The sequence below is a fragment of the Vollenhovia emeryi genome, unplaced genomic scaffold (assembly GCF_000949405.1).
Source record: "Vollenhovia emeryi isolate VEMERY1.0 unplaced genomic scaffold, V.emery_V1.0 DF939163.1, whole genome shotgun sequence".
Taxonomy (NCBI): Eukaryota; Metazoa; Arthropoda; class Insecta; order Hymenoptera; family Formicidae; genus Vollenhovia; species Vollenhovia emeryi.
In genome coordinates, this window is record NW_011967203.1 from 1297965 (window position 1) to 1309728 (window position 11764).

An 11764-nucleotide genomic window follows, 5' to 3' on the forward strand; every position below is an offset into this window, starting at 1 on the left:
GTTCCCCTACATGGATAAAAAAATCTTTGAAACAAAGTTATATTACGTTTATGCAATACGCGAGCTATTATGTAATGAGCAGAACAGAGTATCTTATTTGTAACATTGTTATCAATACGTCACTATTTATTGATAAGTACAAATTCTCACAAGAAAATTACCACTGGGTATATACCAGACACTAAAAAAATTATCACGTAATTTTAGTGAGCAGGTGATCAGCTTATTTTTTTTTAAGCAGCTAAACGTGAGGAAGGAAGCTGTTGTGAAAACAGACTCAACCGTCCAACACGTGTGTCGACTGACGAGCACGGGTCGTGTAAGGCAGGAAACAAGAAAGAGCGGAAACATCACAAGGAAAAAGGAGAGGGTAAGATACTGAGCAAACGTCGCGGAAAGTACGAGTGCTGTTAGAATGCGAGAAGTACGTTCGCAATCAGCAGAGCTGCCGTCTGCGCCGGTCCGGTCGAATTCGCAGGCGTATCACGTTGTTATATAACGAGATTATATCATTAACCAGCGAGATGCAGGCAACGATTGTTGTCGATAACGATATAAAGTTGAGCTTCGTTTTTGCTGATTAATAAACGTCGCATGCGCGGGAGCTCTCGAAATGTGTAATGCTCGATAAATAAAATTATCAATTAAAAGCTTGTCATTGTATTGCAGATCTCGCAAAAACAGTGTTACAGAAAGTAAAAGAAATCTTGCAGTTGTCTATAAAATATGTAAGGTTGATTTAAGGCGAGATAAAAAAAAGTTACTTTTTAAATCAACTTTATTTCAAAACATCGCCAGGAAGACTTTCAATTTATTTCAACAAGTCCAACATAAGACGTATCGTATGATGAAGAATGTGTTAGTTCTTCGCGGCTTATGCAAACGCTTATGTATCGTTTATTCGCCGAGCTTTTTTATCAAATTTTCTTTTTGTATCTTCGTTTTAAATCCTAACGTTAATAAATGAATACAATTTATTGCCTGGCAATTAAAATTCCTATTGCGAAAAATATTACCCCAGCCAGGATTCGAACCTGGGACCTCCCTACAATCCGTGACGGGCGTCTTAGTCCCAGGTTCGAATCCTGGCTGGGGTAATATTTTTCGCAATAAGAATTTTAATTGCCAGACACGGTCGACAAAAATCACCGATGTTATTAATTTACAATTTATTGTATTGACTGTAAATTAGTTAAAGAAGATAATTAGATTTTATATGACGATGTGAAAAAAAGAGTAGACTGCATCAACGTGACAGTTCAAAAATGAAAAGATATTAATATATTTGTACATCCCTAACGTGTTGCATTCTAATTTCGATCGCGATGCATTTCATTAAATTACCTGAATCTTCTCGGGTATCTAAAATATTAGAGGATATCTCGAATAAGCTATAAGGCCCGGTTTCACAAAACGTCGCTTAACATTAATCTTAGTTTAATTCACGTTTGTCTCTTTCTAAAGTAAGAGTTGAAAAGAGACGAAGGACAAAGTAAGCTTTGCTTAAAGTTAAGCGACGTTGGTGAGGCTGGATCTAAGGGAAAGGAAGTCAAGCATCTTCGATATTTCAACACCTCTCTTCGATCGTAGGGCAATGGCGATTCTAATGAATTCGTCGGCTCGGTCACGTTTCCGAGTGACCCGACGACTGGGAGTGAAGAAATGAATTTCATGCGTACTTCTTAGAACAAACGTTGAAATGAGGCAATAAAAATGGTCTATGGAATATTACGGTATTGCTCTCAAGCTTCTCCGATCTGTATTAAAAAACTCTCGAGGCAGAGTCTGATACTATCGCAAAATAATAAGTGATAATGAGATTAGAAAATAAAGGTCAAACTCACAAAGTAAACAACACTAATAATAAGTTTTAAATAATCTAACGAGAATTTAGGTGAAGCGCGACAATGTTAGAAAGGAGAATAGATTGCTGGATATATTTGGTATGTTTACCTTAATCGAGATTTTAAACAATATTACATGAGCTTTAAAAATGTAGCAAATTGTATTTCTGCGTAAGAAGTAAAGGAGACACGTTATTTTATATCGGTGTCTCTAAACTGATATTTTATATTACTTAACATTTTTTCTAAAGTTTCATTAATGTTTTACAATTTATGAATGTCATTTTATATGGAAAGAACCGTTTCATCTTATCGTTAACCGAATCACGTATTCTAATATCGAACGCTCGTACGGAGACGCTCTTGATTACAATGATAAAATTTGATAAAAGTAACAGATATATTCAAAGAGATAATATCACGACGAGAACGGCTGATAGAATAAGTAATTAAAAAAATATGTCTATCCCTCGATCGCGACTCGAAGCCACTGACAAGGATATTTAGGTAGTATAGGTGGAAGCCTTCGAGCATTGTATACAGAATTTCATGGGAGAGGAAGATGGGGGCGAATTCATGGGGTAATTCCGTGTTCGATACATCGTGCGCGCTTAAGGCTGCGATGTTACTGGCGTCACATAAGCGTAATACCGGATAAGCCGCAATAATGCAGACCCGTTGTGCGTGCATGCGAAAGCGAAATGGATCCTGCTGCTCGGAGAGCTTCAAGAACCGAACGTCCGTAGCGTAATCATTGTACCGAAACATGACGGGAGTGACATAATGTTCCGCGATAATCCAGCGAATCGAAAATTTTGAAATTTTGTAACGAGAGCGACAACGCTAATAAGTGAAAATAGCGCGCGCCGTATACAAAAGATTGGCTGCTGTTAGAAACGTACGGTTCTGCATTATCTTCAGGCTTCGGTATCGCGCACTTTTCTTTCAGATAAAACTGTGAAACAATCAAAGCTGATAATCGTATTTAAGGAAAGATAAGAAATGTTAAATATTTAATTTATCCTCTGTAGTATACGATGAATAACGGACGAGAGATTAACTCAACTTTGCGTTATACTAATTTCACTTAAGAATCTACTTCTCCGTTGTTGTCGGATTCTTATATTCGTGCTTGCCTTTATATATTGTGCGGGCGCGAAACAATACATGGCCGGGGAAATTTCTCTCCGGCGAGAAATGGTGTATCGCTCGAAATTAAATCATAAAAAGAACCGTGGGTTCTTCCTGAACCCCTGCCGACGTAAAAACGGCGAGAATAATGAAAGAGCAGGATCCCACACCGAGGTAATTAGCGTGAGAAGCATTAAGAAGACACGAGGCAATTTTGGTCGGCCATTTTTCATGGTAATCTGCGGCATTCGCGTGGCGTCGGTTCGCTCGAATCGACGTCTTCATTTTGCCACAATGCAACCGTGTAAACGGAGACAGATGGGAGGGTCTTGAGGGGTTAGAAATCGAGGCAGGGTGGGCACTTAGGACAGGAGCAGCAATAAAAGGACAGCCTTCATGAAGACAAACGAATTTTAAAAGCCCAACAATAGGTTTAGGGCTTATGGATTGCAAAATGTTTTATCGTAGAGATTTCATTCCGAGAAAGAAAATGCTATCCAAAGGTGTTTTCTTCTTCTCTCTTACTCGCAAGCAAATGGCTACGTTACAATACCAATTTATAATCAAGTTAGAACTACTTGCTACTATTGATTCTATTTTTTAATTTTTTAATTTCTAACGTCACAAACGCAATGGTGATAAATGTCGACTTAACAATTCATCAGCGACACAAGAAATTTATCACGCAGTTTGATCGCTGCTATTTTAATGGTATTGAGTCCACGTTATAAGAATAGAGATACGATAGTCGCCCCAACTGATGTACGTCGCCTCATTAAACCCTACAAACACCCGTTCTGAACTCACGCCGAAGCCGTAACGCGATTACTCAGTTTCGTTCGTTTCACCGTCTCCTCATCGGACAGATCTCCTCCCGTTGAAGAAGACAACGCGGCTAAAGACATGGAAGAAGAAGGGACGCATCTGCGATTCGCTTGAGAATTTAACTTCATTTGAGTTGGAAAGACGATTAAATACCGTTTTGTCTGATTATCTACCAGGTTTTCCTAGATTCGAAATTCGTTAATCTCCTTTTACACGATAATCGTTTTCCTAATTAATGTAAGAATAACTGACAGTTATACAGAAGTTGTTTCTAAAACTTAAACTTAAGCGATTTTAAAAGAGACCTTTAAAAGGTACTTGGAGGTGATGATTCCTCTTAATTACAAAACAATAAAATCTATTACTGAGATATCTTCATATTTGAATATTGAAGGCATTAATTAAATATTAGAGTGTTACATAAAACAGCGCTCTGTTAAGAGTACATTTACATCCAAATATATTGAAAATATCGAGAGAACGCATATTTTATCATTGCTTTCAACCCTAAGATGCAATTCAAGAGTTAAATCAAGCTTCAGCGATTATTCTCGGAACTAGCTGTGAGACGCGTCACGGTCTATATAAATTTTATCCGAACGTCAACACAGTATCCCATCTTTAGAGCGATCCACCCAGACGGCGGATAATCCGGCTTTGCGCGATCGGTTCGTAGCTGAAACGATTTGGATACCGGACGTGAAAACCGCATTCCGATAATAACTAGCTGCTTATCAAGCATCTAAGACGATTTCGGGATCCTGCATCCACCAAAGATCTGGACCGAAATCGAAGATCCGCCCAAATTTAGTTTGGCCCAATCTTATCTCGGTGGGCGCTCGATTCTGCTCTTATCCATTGACTTCTATCGAAACTGCTGTTCGGAGAAGGGGGATTGTTTGCTTGTAAGATTATACACGCGATTCATTTATTATTCAGATTTGCTATAAGATAGCATTAGAGGAATTAAGATCATGGGATGTATAAATGCAAGCAGCTTGCGATAAGAGATCAATACTGCTGATAACCGGAGCGTCTTCGAAGTACTTGCATTGTAGATAACCGATACATATACACAATAATCGATTGCTATTGGCTCGAGCGTCGACTGTCAACTACCATACTTGGCCGCTTTGTGCGTACGTGTCGCCTTGAAATCTCCCCGTCTTTTCTCTTAAACTGCCCTCGAAACCTTTGACTTGAAACTCTTACGTGAAGAGCAAAAAAATATCGATACAAACGGAACGCTTTGCTGACTCCGGGCGAAAAATGTTTAAAAAAAAATAGAAAGCGTGCACGTAAATACATGGGTCTGATGTATTACATGTAAAAGTAAAATAGAAATTCCTATACTCCGGAAAATGTTAAGAATGCAACTTTGTTACAAACGCGTATCAATGCACGTTTGTCCGACTTTTTCCACAAACCTAAAAGGTTCTTGAGATATATTTTTTATCATCAAATTCTTATTGCTGAGATAAAATCTACAGATATCGAAGGGGACGTATTTTAGAAGAATCTCGATGAAATGCAGAAAGTTTCGGGGCAATTAATCGTTAAAACGTACGCTCGTTTTCGCCGGAGAAAGGATTCGCAGAAAAATAATTGGCGAATTTTCACACGCCTCGTGAATTTCGTTTAATTAATTGCTACACCACTGTCATCCTCTTTCATATCCCACTGCGACACACTCTTCCCCCCGTCAGCCAACCAGACTGAAAATAATCGGATGACAGCCGCGTCTACGTTTGTCTTTCGTCGATTAATTAATATTTCAACCAACATCAGCTCGGATCCTCATTCAGTAACGTGGTACGACCAGCTGAAGCAACATCAAAGCCGGATTCACCCTATCACACTCGAACTCAATTTCATTAACCGTAAGCATCTCGTTTCTCCCGCAATCTGTATGAGATATTCGCGCTGGTGTATATCATTTCAAAAATATTAGCGAGGAGTTATTCGACGCAGTTGCCGTAAATGTACCGCATGATAATTACAGATCTTTCGTACATCTTCAACCTTACAAGTGTAATTACAATTCATGCTTTATGGACATGTAAATAAATGATATCAAGCATAAATAATAAAGCTCTATAGTTGCTTTACATAATTGTCACTGACTATGAAATTGGATCAACACGTGCTGATGTTAACAAAAATAAATAATCTTGCAAATGACAAGCGCCAGGAATATATATTATATTTGTACATCATCGCGTCGGCGCATAAATATGTGAAATACGCAAAATATACCGTCCATTCCGGCTATACTTAACAGTCGTGAATAGATTTCACGTCGTTTCAGCAACGTCGTTTTATTATGCGAGGCCCATTGAAAAAGACATATCATATATATATAAAACTCAAGTGGGGATAAATTATATTTTATTCCCCTCTCCCTCCGGGAGGAACGAGTTTCCGTCGTTATAAAAAAGAAGTCGAGAAATTGCACAGTGATTCGCTTATTTGCCAAGAATGACGACAAAATCCGCACGCATGGGCGCGTTTTAGGGGCATTCGGGGCAGGGACGTATCCAGCAGCGCGTAGGAAAAGGCCGTGGATGCTGAGGAGCTGCATACACGAATATTTACGTACATAGAGGCAGTCGTGTATACTCGCGCCATACTTTCGCCAAATATAAAAAGAGATTGCATGGCTGATTTATGTAAATACCTTTGGCCCGCGAATAAACGAGTTCTTGCCGAACCGAAGAGCTGAAAGCGGAGGGATAGGAATCTTTTTCGGGAGAGAGCCTGGGCAGGGCGGCCGAAGAGGGTTGGCAAAGGCTTACGGTGGAAGGTGTGGGACGCGGGCGCGTTCGGGGAGTAAATATTTTTCGACGCCGTCACTCGCGGGGATTCGCGAGAGAGTTTATCGTATTTCGCGCCCAGCTGCCTCGCGAGAGCCCGGGAAGAAGCTCGCCGAGGCGAGAGGCACGACGGATGGATGGAGGCGCGGACGGGAGGCGGGAGACCGGGTTGGTTCCGCGTAGCCAGGGTGCACGCTCATCCGGACAAGCGTATTTCGCCGTCGGGAGTCACGACCTACTCAATTTGCGAGTCGACTGCTTGCTTATATGCATACCACCGCATGCTGGCGAAGTTTAAATAATCTCGAGCGCGATGTAACGCGAATATTTAGAGCGAGATAAGTGCGCTCGTCACGATTCTGAATTGATAAGGAAGAAATGATAATTTGACACGTTACTTCGACATCCTTTGCAGCTCTGACAAGAATTACGAGCAAGTTGTTACACGTGCGCGCTCGTGCGGCGAAAATATTCTGAAAAGATCGCTTTAAGGCGGTCTCTTTTTAAGTGGATAAATTTAAAGATTATTTAGCACAATATATAAAAGATATTTCTTTCATTATACATCTTAAATTTTGCTTTCACACGTGCATATTTCAATTTTGAAAAGTTATTGTAATGCAGAAGCAAATTCATATAAATATAAATTGCCTAAACAAGTAACGTAAAAAAAACTCCTGCACAGTTGGAAAATTTGTGTTTTCTTGTTAAAAGAAATGCCCGTTAAAATTTTTGTGTTAAATGGTTAACACATTCATGTGTTAATTTAACAGATTGCTCTTATGTTAATTGACCTTAAATGTAAAATTATTAAAATAACTGAAAAGAAATGTTAAAACAACACAATGTGTACTTATTTTGTAATCTAAACACAATACATATGTTCTATATTATTAGTAACAAGATTTATCTGTTAAAATTTACAGAATGAAATGTTGATTTTATTCTATATAACATAAGAGCGTGATCTCGGACCATTTGGCTTATTACATCTGGGCCTGGATAGATCAGTTGGAAGAGCACTCGCCTGGCAAGCTGAAGGTCCTAGGTTCGAATCCTAGCCCGTTACTTTTCTCGCCGAAAAATAAGTGGCGTGTCTTATTGTTAGTGCCTACCTCCTCGAAGATACATTCCTATTTATTATGAAATGTGAAAATTACATTTTTTAAATTCATTTTGTCATTAAAAATATGTTAAGTTTACACAAAATTTATGTTAAATGATTTTGAGATTGGCATTTACTTTGTGTTAAAATATTAACAGACTATTAGTGTGATCCTTTAACATATCCATATTATGTTAAATTAACACAAAAATTTGTGTGGACCGTTTGGGACATGTGATATCTGTTAAATTTAACACAAATTTTTCAACTGTGTGCACTTGGAAATCGGACTACCGTTTCGCGCAAACCTACAATACCAGATTACGTTAATTAAACGATTAATGAAAACCCACTTGCTCTCTATTACGAGGGGAAGCATTACGATGGCGCAGTCACCGCGGCTGCAGTTGTACCTCAACGTTTCCACGTCTCACGGAGAGACATAACGAAAACATCCGTCGCGCAAAGCCAACATCCTCGACGTCGCGACGTCGCTCTATTTCGTACGATCGGAATACAATTGATTAAGCAGTTTGCATCTGCGGCGGGAAGGGCAAGGCGAGAGGGCACGCGGTGTGTGTGCGGGGGCGCGTCTTTACGCGTTCGCAGTAATTAACACGGGTATACCTCGGGCGAGACGAAAGCATCGACGGTCGTTCCGCGCCGATTGCGCGCGCGTCTGCGCGTGAAGCGCCCGTATGCGTTTCGTTAACATAATGCATCGAGCAGACGTCTCTTTGATGCGAGGAATGTGTTCTTAAGTGACGAACCGCGCGCCCCGGATACGAGCAAATATCATCCGTAGGCGGTAACTGGCTCGCGGCATCGTTTTGCGCAATCTCGCGTCTCGGCTGCGTACGGAGATCCCGGCGCGTACCGGCGCGCGCGATTACGCAAGTCGGCCAAGTCGTTGGTACACGCGCAATTACGCGTCGCCGCGGGCCGGTTTTCCGCTTGACGCAAAGTAGACTTTCCCCCCCGATATTAACGCGGCTGTAACGAAGGTACGAGGCGGACGAGCGACGCCGCGCTGACCCGCACAATTCGCCCGAACGCGCGCGTTCGATGCCGAAACCGCGGCTAATAACGCTTGCGCGGCTGAAAATCGTTTGATGTCACGCACGGTCGCGCCCGAGCGAGTTGAATGTAACGCGATCATGGCAAATTTACGGGCACGTTGTAACACACGGCGGTCCCGAAAGGACGTACGCGAAAGAATATCCCCTGTCGTCGGCGTAGACGCGCGGCGCGCGGCCAACGAAACGATTTCCGCCGCCGTAATTCGTGTGTACACGAGGAGATTATGTATCACGTTGCCGGCGATATTTTAATTCGCAATCGGAAACCGTCTGCGCGATATTTGCATCACGTTATTACGAGACGCGTGCAATTTGATTATGGCACATGCCACAGTATTGCGAGCAGCTGTCTATGTAAGGACGACGCCATTTGACGTTCCCGATGTATACATACGGCACCGAATATATTCCGCGGCGCTATTACAGCGCTGAAATTACATTATCACCAGGACTACCTGCATATATGCTTACCGACATTCGATGCTCGTCGACTGTTTGCTAATCGATTTCGCCGCGAATTCGCGGGGCGAATCAATCGAGTGTCGTGTGTATCGGATACACATCGCAATGTTGTCCCGCCGCGTACGAGTACAACTTCCACTTTCTCGGATGGCACGTCAAGTTTTCTATGTACGCAAACTTTTGTCCCAAACTTCTCTCGCGTAAGCGAGAGATTTATAAATTGGAAGAAATCGCCCGAGCGCACCGATTCGTTGATTCATTGAGAAGATAACTTGTAGACGTAACGTTATTTAACAGCTAATAAATTATGGAAAAGGGTACAATTACGCTCAAATAATTCCTCTTAAACAGCGCCAGTTAACTCGGGGAAAAGGTACACGGAAAAAAAAGATTTGCTATGACAATCAAAAACCCTGCTAGTCTAGCAAATTTACCGCCGTAATATACGGACAGCCAGTTTGCTATGTTGCAGTAATCAAATCGCAAAGCTGCATAGGATTAGTAATTATATCTAATAAAATTTCATGTTACAGCACGGTAGATTTGTTAGTAGAGCAAAGATGATTCTTTACTACAACCAATGGAAAAAATAGCTTGGTACATGTAACTAATTTTTGTGCTGTTACATAAAAGAAAATTAGGTGCATTAATAAATCCTATTATAGCAAAATTATTAGTTACGCCAACAATTAAAATTAGGTAAAGTAATGCTCATTAAAACATTTACTCTACAATTATTATTGTGGCGATCGCAATATGCGATACTTGCCCTGGCTTCCACGCCTCCCTTTATACCCTACGAGACTGAATTTTGATTCCGAGTTATGGCCGACACCATGCGCGGCCTAGCGGCGGTCGGCGAACTACTCAGAGGCTGGCGCTAGCTACGTCTCGCACCTAGCGAAAATGATTTGTTGCAGTAACTAAGATTATTTCAGCAAAAATCGATTTGTTTTATGAATAAAGTAACGATTGCTCTTACAAACGACTTCTTTGCTGCATTAGCAAATTTACTTCTTTAAAACGTTTAATTTTGTTCAGCAAACTATAGATTTGCTGAATCAACTAAATCAGTTTTTTCCGTGTACATACTTTGCAATAGTCTCTCTCTCTCTCTCTCCCCCCTCTCTCTCCCCCCCTCTCTCTCTCTCTCTCTCTCTGAGAAAGAGAGAAAGAAAGTCAACTTTATTCGACCCTACATCCTCCGTCCTCCCTCATTGCCGCAGCAACGTCCGGCAGCTTGTCGTTAGTCTTTTGGTCAGCCATTATCGTGCTTTAACGCTCGCTCTTGCGCAATATTTCCTTTCAATGTCGCAGCGCGATCCTGGCCATGGAATAATTAGATCAGTCTTACGCCCGGAGCAGAACGGAAGAAGTCAATATTGCGAGCGGAGTGAAATGAGAAGGGGCCAGGAGAACGGGAGAGAGAGAGGAAGAATTATCTCTCTTGTGCCGCGTGAAAAAGACTTAATCACATTTCAGCGCAGCGGAGTCCTCCTTTTTTCACGTCCACCTTTTCCATTAACTAATAACGGCCCAGCGCGCGGGTGGATGGTCCCGGAAAATAATTTGCGAAGTATTATAAAAATATCACAGCCCCCCTCTCTCTCTCTCTCTCTCTCCCTCTCTCTCTTTCCTTGGGCGACGGTGACGCAAAGTTTCGATGAAAGACGCGCACAAAGTTATGATTGGAAATTAACGTTGCTCTAATTACAGAGAATCTCTTGAATGTCGCTCCAGACGACGTCGTTTAATTGATCAAAGTTCGACGCTAACGCACGGAAGCTTTCACGATTCCAGATAACCATGTTTGAGAAAATGCCCGCTAAATTTTGTAACAGCACGTAAGAAGCGTAACGCACAGTAAAGCGAGATGATAACTTACAAACAAGCAGCATGGCAAATGCGTCTATTAATTAAGAGAAATAGGCAACGGTAGGAACAAACATCGCGCTTTAAACAGTACATAAAACATCTGCGGGAAGAGGCACGACGAGGACTTTAATATCCTATTTCCAAGCGGGTAATGTCGCTTCCACAAATGGAGCGTTGGTTGTGTTATCTCGCGGAGGATTGCGGATGCTTTGAAAAATCGGAGTATCCTCAGCAGGAAAATCGCTTCGCCAAACTGCCGCGGCAAGCCACAAATCGTGGAAGATACCGAGCCAGACTCTTCTGCCTGCCGGCACACACCGTTGAGAAGGATACGAAAGTTTCTTCCGCAAAGAAAGTTTTGAATATTCAATACTCGTACCCCTCCTCCTCGCCGGCGAGCGAGATCGCGGAGCGAGACGGACGGTTGCGGGTGCACGGAGAGCAATTTCATTTCTCCTATTTCCTTCTTCCCTGCGTGTTATTCGTAGAGAGCGTTTGTAGATGTAGCCTACGGGGGGAGGGGCAGTTGGAAAGGGGAAAGGAAGAGAGGGTGATCGCACGGTATTTTCTATTGGCGATGCGTCTGGCATTCTGCACGAACCCATCCTATTCCGCCGCCTTCATCGCGAT